The sequence below is a fragment of the Mus musculus genome, chromosome Y, assembly GCF_000001635.26.
Source record: "Mus musculus strain C57BL/6J chromosome Y, GRCm38.p6 C57BL/6J".
NCBI lineage: Eukaryota > Metazoa > Chordata > Mammalia > Rodentia > Muridae > Mus > Mus musculus.
In genome coordinates this window covers 17,553,031-17,562,199 of record NC_000087.7, presented here as the reverse complement: position 1 = coordinate 17,562,199, position 9,169 = coordinate 17,553,031, and the positions used below count along the sequence as shown (strand labels likewise).

The 9,169-nt window shown below is 39.8% G+C and overlaps 1 pseudogene; it reads left to right on the top strand.

Moving 5' to 3' along the window:
• The first annotated feature begins 5,353 nt into the window (after positions 1-5,353).
• Positions 5,354-7,768, top strand: Gm20739 (annotated as a pseudogene).
• The last annotated feature ends 1,401 nt before the right edge of the window (positions 7,769-9,169 follow it).

Below are 9,169 nucleotides of genomic sequence, written 5' to 3'. Positions count from 1 at the left end.
TTACAACTGGAAACTATTCAAACACATTAAAATTACTCTAGACTGAGAAGTCCAACTTGCATTATAATCCTGATACTTACAGACACATGAGTTATAAGGATGCTATTTATTGAAAAATCAAGTATGAGTTCTTACCCACTTTCTTTCTTTCTGGAACACATTTTCACCTTCTTATCAGCTGAAAAATCTATTTTACTTCAATTTGATTTAAAAAAATCCATATTATTTTTAAATTTTACTGGTAATGGTTATAGATATCTATAAAGTATACCAGATGGATCTTGCCCCCTCTTTCTGTGGCTAAACAGGTTATTAAAAAAAAAATAAGTTCTTCCTGATGAACATCTATTCTTGTTGTTCTTGTTGTTCTTGTTGTTAAAGGTTATTATTTGACATCAGAAATTTTTAATACTAATAAGGGGCTTATTGTTCTCTAGATGTCTCCTTTCTCCCTCCCACTATATATATATTTCTTTTTTCTTCTATAATAATGTGGTGAATCCCTGAATGCACATTAACAAGTGCGCCTGATTCAACTTGTGCACAAAGCATCTAGCTTCTGTCTTTTTACATCGGTGTTCCTTTTCAGGGAAATGAGAGTAAAGGATTTTTCAAAAGTGTTATATACTTGGGAATTCTACATTCATTATGGAGAATGGATTATGAGCTTGCCAAGGGCATTTGGATATGAATTTTCTTTCTTGTTGTACTTATTTTTCCCTTTGTGACTTGAAATGGAAGCTACTCACAGAAAAAAAGAGGTATCTAAACCTACTTCTCATTATCTCCCTCTCTGTAAATTGAGATCCCTGATGTTAAAGAGGAATGAAGTGAGTGTGCAGATTTTGTCCACATAATTCCTAAAAGAAAGAGCAATAGCCATGTTCCACAAACGCATGTATCAGACACACCAATGAAATTGCATGGGTCCTGGCTAAATCTTAAATCACTGTAATGAGAATGTTCTGAGGAGGTCTTTAACCCTAAACAAGGAACAGCAATATGAACTAAACAGTATCTACAAAGCTCCTGTATCTACTTGGATGTGTAGTAGAAGATGGCTTGACAGGCCATCTGTTGGGGGAGAGGCCCTTGTTTTTGAGAAGATTATATTTCCCAGTACAGGGTAGTCTCAGGGCCAGGGGTTGGGAGTATGTAGGTTGGGTAGAATGGTGAGGGGGAGGGTGTAGTGGACTTTTGGACTCTAAATGAAGAAAGTATCTAATAAAGAATAAAATTAAAAAAAAATCTTGGATTACTGTTGTGGAGAGCCATGCCACGAGCAGTTGCCATTATAAGATGGTGCTGGCTTCTGCTGTGCCTAATTCGTAAACAAGCCTTTTGCGCAAGTGCAAGAGTGAACTCACGCCTAGTAACTGCCCATCTCGGGGCGTAGTAATGAGGTGATGGGCAAGCAAAAAATCAGGAGCTGACATGCCACATCAGGTGCTGAAACGCCACGCATTTTCAGAGGTCTGGGTCTTAACTCCTTAAAAACAATAAAGCTTGCCGTAGAAGAATCCGGTTGACCGAGTGTGTTCTTGCCAGCGAGAATGATAGCTCGGTACATACTGTGATACAAACAAAATAAGAAATCATTATGGACTTTGGATTTCATTGTAATAAGGCTGTTCTTAAATGTCCCTCACATCACCAGAAGATTTTACCTCCATAGTAGCTAAGCTAAGACTTGACAGTTCTGCTGCCCCAAGGAATGAAATGTAGACATGATTTTTGGATAACAATGTCCTGCTATGGTCAAAGCTATTTGACTTGAGTGATTTTTGTCATTCTCAGACTACAGGGAACAGGTTACATTAATTTAAGAAATGGTGTGTGTAGTAAGATTGTCTATCCCTGAAGTCAGTCATCAACTGTTTCAGTGGAGAATGGTTCTGCTTGCAGGGTGGCACAGAAGTTAAGTGAGGGTAGGATTCAATTTTATTGGCAGTGATGGTTTTTCAAAAGCATTCATCTCAGAAAATTGTAACTTATAATGTCTTCTACATCAGAATTGGTACAATAATTATAAATATCAAGCAAAGTCTTCGGTCTCACTCTTTGCTGTTCTCTTTTAAGCCACCTCCCAAATTAATTGTCTACTTTTATTTTGGCTGTATAAATAGTTTTGAAATATGTAAGCTGTTATTTAAACCATAGTATAGTGTAAAAACATCATATAAACAATCCTACTGATTTAGAGGCTGAGAGAGGAGAAGCATGATTTCAAGACCTTTATTTGGCACACAGTAAGATCCTGTTATGTACAAATAAGCAGAAAATGTATATTTTGTACAATACTGGACCTATTAATCCCATTTACCTAATTAGAGAAAACAGAATGACAGCCGACCATTTTCTAACTCCATGCAGGCTACTGGACTGTAGAGGGGCTTGAGAAATGAGATTGCTTTCTGTTATTGTTTTATATTTTTTTAATATTTCCCTTTTTCAGGAAGTCTCATTTTAGTTTTTCCTGGCTCCTAAGACTCCAAGTGTTCTCTGGTACATTCGTCCTTACTGATCTCCAGGCAACTAGACTTGGCAGGATCAGAGTGGAAACTGGATATTTTATGGCCAGTTCACTGGTACACTTGCCTAGTCATCTCAGTTTCTCCACCTAAATTTATTACTGATAATTTCTTTAGCATGCAGCCTATCCAATGATTCACAGGCAGGCCCTACAACAACTTTGGCTCCAGTACTATATTTAAATTCATTCTCTTTTTCAGGACATGTTAACATTTGAAAATACAGAAATGCATTTCTCTGAGGAAGAATGGGCTATACTGAACCCTTCCCAGAAGACACACTACAGTGTTGTAATTCTGGGCAACTACAAGCTAACTACATATCTAGGTAAATGTAACTCCTTTCCTTTATGTACACATTGTGTAATCTGGACTGTGCTCATGAAAAATACACCCTGGAAGAAATTCCCTGTTGGATTATAATTGATTTAGATTGCTTCTTCACTGTTGAATCAGGAATTGCTACAGAAAATATTTTTCTATGTTATTTTTTGTTGTTTGCTTGTTTTGTTTGTTTTTCAAGATACAATTTCTCTGTGCAACCTGGGTGTCCAGAAGATCACTATGTACAACAGGCTGACCACAACCTTACCTGCCATTGCATCCCAAGTGCTGGGTTTAAAACATGCACCACCACCATCACCACCACAATCCAGGTCAACATAAAAGTTCTTAATTTTAGTGAAGATCAATTTTTCCTCTTAGAATGAATGTTTTGTCCATGAAAACTAGAACTCTTAACTCCCTTAGCCACAGATATCTTCCAATTTTCCTAAACTGTATATTTTGTACTTTCATTTAAAACTATGCCATTTTGAATTAATTTACATACAGTATGAAGTTGCGGTTGAGCCTGATGTTGATTCTTTTACCAATTGTGAAAGAGGGATCTCTAGGGAAACAGAACGTACAGCCCAAACTATATATATATATATATATATACACACATACATATATATATATATATATATGTGTGTGTGTGTGTGTGTGTGTGTGTGTGTGTGTGTATGTATATAAATTTTTGGATATTCAGACTATGTTGTATATATTATACATAATTTATTTTTATATGTAATATATTTTATTGTTTGTATCTTATTTGTAATATAATATACTTTATTATACATAATTTACTTTATTAAAGTGAATTACATGGTGTGGTCCAACAAGAAGTGTCTACCAACTGACGTTCTAAGAATCCAATAGATGTTCAGTCAATGAGACTGGATGTCTCAGGAGGTCTTCAGTGTATTCTGGAATTCTGAGAAAATGCCTGTAATGCCATTGAAGGAAAGGACTTGCAGATGAGGGCAAACAGGCAAAAAAAAAAAAAACAAAAAAAAAAAAAAACAAAAAAACAAAAAACCAAACAAACAAAAAAAAACTTTTCTTCTTCCAAGTCTTTTATATAAGCTGCAGAAGTTTTATATACATGTGTGCCAGGTTAAAGGTGACTTTTCCCACTTGAAAGATACAGATTTAAAGTGGCTCTTACCAATTTAAATTATTAAGAAAAAAATCCTTTACAGTCTTGCCCAGTCATTTGGGTTTTAGTTAATTCCAGAGGTAGTCAAGTTAACAACCAAGAACACCCATCACAGTGTCTAATTTGCACCACATCATTTATTGAAGTTTCTAGTCTTCCTTCATTGAATTGCTTTTCTGTTTTGTTGAAAGGTACTTGGCAGTTTGTATACATATGTCCAGACTGAGCTGTTTTACTTTTTGTTGTGACTATTGAACTCTTATACAATTATAGATAACCCCCTCACATCTATTGTACAGAATTTTTTTCTACTTTATTCTTCCTTGTTGTTATTTGCATTGTGAAGGGACAGATGCCTCAATGGTCAACAGTACAGGTGAACCTTCCTGTTCTGTTTATAGCACCCAATGTAACTCAAAAAACTGTCTGCTGCCAGGCAGTGGTGGAGCAAGTCTTTAATCCCAGGACATAGGGGGCATAGCCAGGTGCATTTCTGAATTCGAGGCAAGCTTGGTCTTCAGAGTGAGTTTCAGGACAGCCATGGGTAAAAAGACAAGCCATGTCTCAAAAATAAAACAAAAACAAGAACAAAAAACCTACCTGTATCTCCAGGTTTTCTGACCTCCCTGGTCCCTGCACACATAACAAACACACACACACACACACACACACACACACACACACACACACACACACACACACAGAAGAATGCAGTTCAGATTTTAAAATGCATTATCTGACTCACCAAGACATAAAACTACATCAGTGTTCTTGGTGCCAGAAAACCTTTAATACAAACTTAGTTAAAAACCAAAGATTTCATACAGGAGAGAAGCCCTTTAACTGTATTGAATTTGGGAGACTATTACTTCAGAAATGTCACCTCATTAAAAACCAGCTGACCCACATTTCTGATCATCCCAATACATGTAACTTGTGTGAGAAATGTTTAACAGGCTATGGAGCATTCTCTCAGACACCAGAACATACATAGTCAGGAAACTCAGGCAGATTCCCAGGCTAAGGACATTTATCATAATACAGGGACAGAATGTAAAGAAGGATAAAAGTCTAGAAAATTTGGAAAAGTTATATTTCTTATCATAAAAATATATGGGAGTAGGATCGCAGAGCATGGTTTCAATCTGGGCCTCCTGAGAGGGGCATGGTGACAAGGTCCTGTGTGAGAGAGCCTCGAGGAGGCTATTGGGGTCCAGATTAGGGGTCCTGGGCTGGGAGGTACCCATCCCTGGTAATATCCTTAAGCCTTCGGCCTGTGCTCCCTTTTCAGCATCCACGATGTTGCTTTGCCTCCTTTGTCTTTTCATTAGTTATCATGGGGCGCAAGTTCAATCCTACAAAGAAGAGAAGCTTGGACCTGGCTGAAAGGCCCGAAAACAGAAGGGTGTGGAGACTGAACTGGTCAGTTTTTGCCTGCAGCTGGCTATGAGAATTCCAAGAGGCTGTCAAGTCATGCTTGAAAGCGGGCAGATAAGAAGAGGGGAAGGTCTGTTGATGTCCCTAAGCCAAATATGTCTCCTGGGATCAAAACATTGCCTGGAGAGTTATCCAAAGGAGCAGGCAAGAAGCACCTAGCACCAATTCAAAGCATTGATGGGGGAAAGATGATGAAATGACCCAGAGGGACCTTTGGAGTTCTGAGGACAGTGATGAAGATATGGTGGATGCCTATGGAGCTGCCTCTAACTCGGAGGATGAGAAGGTAAAGTGGTTGGCTATTGAAAGAGCTGCCCTGGAGCAGAAAGCCCAGGATTCCAAAATTGGGTTCCAGTGGAGTGAAGAGGACAATGATGAAGATAATGATGGTGATGATGTTGTGTTCCCTGAGTCCTAAACCAGAAAGGATGTCAAATCAGAGAGAGATTTCCAGATTAATGTGGAAGATGAGGAAGCCTTTGTGCTGCCTCCTGCTGGGGAAATGGACCAGGATGGTCAGGCTCCACACTTGAAGCAAGTTCACAAGCGGAAACTGAAAGTGCTGCGTTATTTTGGAGATCAGCAAGAAGAGGGCTGGTCTCTAGCTGAGTATCTGAGTCGGTTTCAGAAGTACCTGGCCAGTTATGGAGACTTCCTGTTGAGCAAGCTCATGGACCTGTTCCCTCTATCTGAGTTGATCTAGTTCTTAGAAGCTAATGAGTTGCCCAGGCCAATCACCCTTAGTACCAACACTTTGGAAACTCATCGCTGAGACCTTGCTCAGTCTCTGATCAATCGTGGGATTAATTTGGATCAACTGAGTAAGTTGGCAAAAACTGGATTGTATTTTATGATTCTTCAGTGCCCCGAGTACCTTGTTGGACACTATATGCTGCAGGGTACGTCCAGTATGCTGCCTGTCATGGCCCTGGCACCTCAGGAGCATGAGCAGACCTTAGATATGTGCTGTGCTCCCGGCAGGGGCAGGGGGTGGGGGGCAGCTACATAGCTCAGGTTACAAAGAACACAGGTGTGATCCTTGCCAACTTTGCCAATGCAGACTGCTTTAAGAGAGTGGTGGGCAACCTGCATCGCTTGGGAGTCACCAACACCATCATTAGCCACTATGATAGACACCAGTTCCCTAAGGTGGTAGGGGGCTTTGATCGAGGGCTACTGGATGCTCCTTTTAGTGGCACAGGAGTCATCCCCAAAGTCCCTACTGTGAAGACGAACAAGGAGGAGAAGGACATCTAGCGCTGTGCCCAACTTCAGAAGGAACTGCTGCTTAACTCAGTGATCTCTATCTCTAAGACCAGAGGCTACCTGGTCTTCTGCACCTGTTCTATTACAGTGGAAGAGAAAGAACTAGAGGGTGGTAGACTATGCCTTGAAGAAGAGGAATGTGCTACTGGTACCCATCGCCCTGTACTTCTGCCAGGAAGGTATTACCTGTTTTCAAGCAAGGTGTTTTCACCCCACTCTGCGTTCCACCCCATGCTTCTACTCTCACTTTCACATAAGGATGGCTTCTTTATCTACAGGTTCAAGAAATTTTCCAGTTCTAGTCCCCAGCCCCATGCAGGAAATTCGGCAGCAGCTACTCCTACAGAGCCTGACCTGAAGGATCAGGTCACATCAAAGTCTGAGAACGGTAGTTACCCCACTAAGAAAGCCCATGGGACTCTGAAGGAAAAGCAGCAGTTGCTGAGACAGCCACATTCCAAGAAGCCCTTCCAGAAGTTGAACAACATTGCCAAAGGGCCAGGAATGTCCACTGAATCTGTTGTCCCAGATGCCCAAGTGTCCACCCCTCAGTGAGTCTGCTGGGAAAGCCGAATTGAGCAGGAAAGGAAAGAGGGCCGAGAAGCTGAAGCAGCGGGGACCTAAGTAGAAGCTCTACAAAGAGCCTCCTGTTCCAAAGCAGAGCATCCCTCCCAGTAGTGAGGACTTCAGAACACCTGCTGTGCTGATTCCCTCTGAAATTCTTGACACCCTAAGGCCTAATGACTGTGCTCCTTCCCTTGGGAAAGAAAAAATAATAATAAAAACAAACAAAAAAAAAACAACAAAACAAAACAAACAAACAAACAAACAAACCCCAAAAAACAAAAAACCAAAACAAAAACAAAAACAGAAAGGAAAGCAGCAGTTCATACAGCAACCTGCCAACTCAGCTGCTTTCCTGAAAGAAGATGCTGTCCACAAGGGGCGCCCAGCCCCCTTTCTGTCTCCCCACAGTTCCACCAGGCACCCATCAGCATAAAGGAGGAAATCATTGTCAAAGGGCAGTGGCCAGCCTCTGTTGTCTTAAGTGGACCTCGAAACTCATTGGCATTTCTCTTGGTTGTACCTTTTTATCCTGATGCAAGGCTGGCTTAACCCTGTGCATACATATGAAATTTAACATACATATTTCCTATCACTCATTAAAAAAGATATGATAGAAATTCTACACTGCTTCCCACTGCCTTTAATCTTCTGTGTTAAATTCACAATTTTGTTTGTGACTTAAAAAAAAAAAACAAAAACAAATGGTTATTTGTTTGACATCTGTGTCCTTAGATACATTTTTCTCAGACCCTATCCTCTGGTGTCAGGTACCACGAACTATGATTTCATTCTTCACTCTTTCACAGAGGAGATGTAAAATGCTATTTGGGTCCTTGAAGTCAGAAACAATTAATACTCTTGGCATAGTTTCAGTGGCTATAATTTTAATCACCATAGAAGACTAAAACAAAGAATTGGGTAACTTTATCTACAAGATGAGAAGACTGTGTTTTCCTTGAGTATTACCACTGTAGTTGTCACCCTGAGTTTTTCCTACGGCACTGTCTATTTTCAAGGAAGATTCAGGAACACAAGAAGACCTGAAAGCCAACAATACCTAAGAAATTTGTAAGCATTTGAAGTCCACTTGCAGTTCTCACTGTGCACACTAGTTATCCAACTCTGTGGAAGTTCAAGAGTGCAGTAAAGTGACTTTGATCATTTTGGCTTTTATTACACACACTGAAATCTTTTATACCAGTGCATACTACTCCCGTGCCTAAAGGGATGCCCATTGTGTGATTTCTTCATTCTAAATGAGCATAGCAGGTTTCTCTATAGAAAAGGTTGAGGATTTAATTTACTGATAAGTTCAGGGCATAAGAGCTTATGTAGCCTCTTCAACATTATATGCATCTGATACTAGAAGGGTTCATCCACAAGGCCTGGCAGAATTGCATCCCATTTGCTATGAAATAGAGTTCAGTGGTGGGCAGACCAGGTGAACAAATCTTTACAAAAATGCACTCTAGGTAACTACAAACTCTTCATTATATTACAAGTACAGCTTTACATTTTTCTCTTTAATATTTTTACAGTTTCTACATCTTCCAGGCCTTGTGGACACAGTGCTCTTTTACTCAATTTAAACTTTTGTATAACCTATTATTTCCCAGGCAGGCTTCTTGGTAAACCCTTTAGAGCATTAGTTTCTTGCTTTCAGCTATTCTTTCATCATGAGGAATAAAGTATAAACACAGTACATAGCCACAGTTTCTGTCATAGAAGAGGAGTTGGTTTGTGAAACTTACTATGCAGATTCTGAGCTGCTGAACTTGGTAATGGTTTACAGATGCTGTTGTGAGGTAGAGGAGGAACTAAAGGAAAACTTTGTTAAGCGATCAGTTATGCTTGTGCACAATATCACTGGATAATAATATGG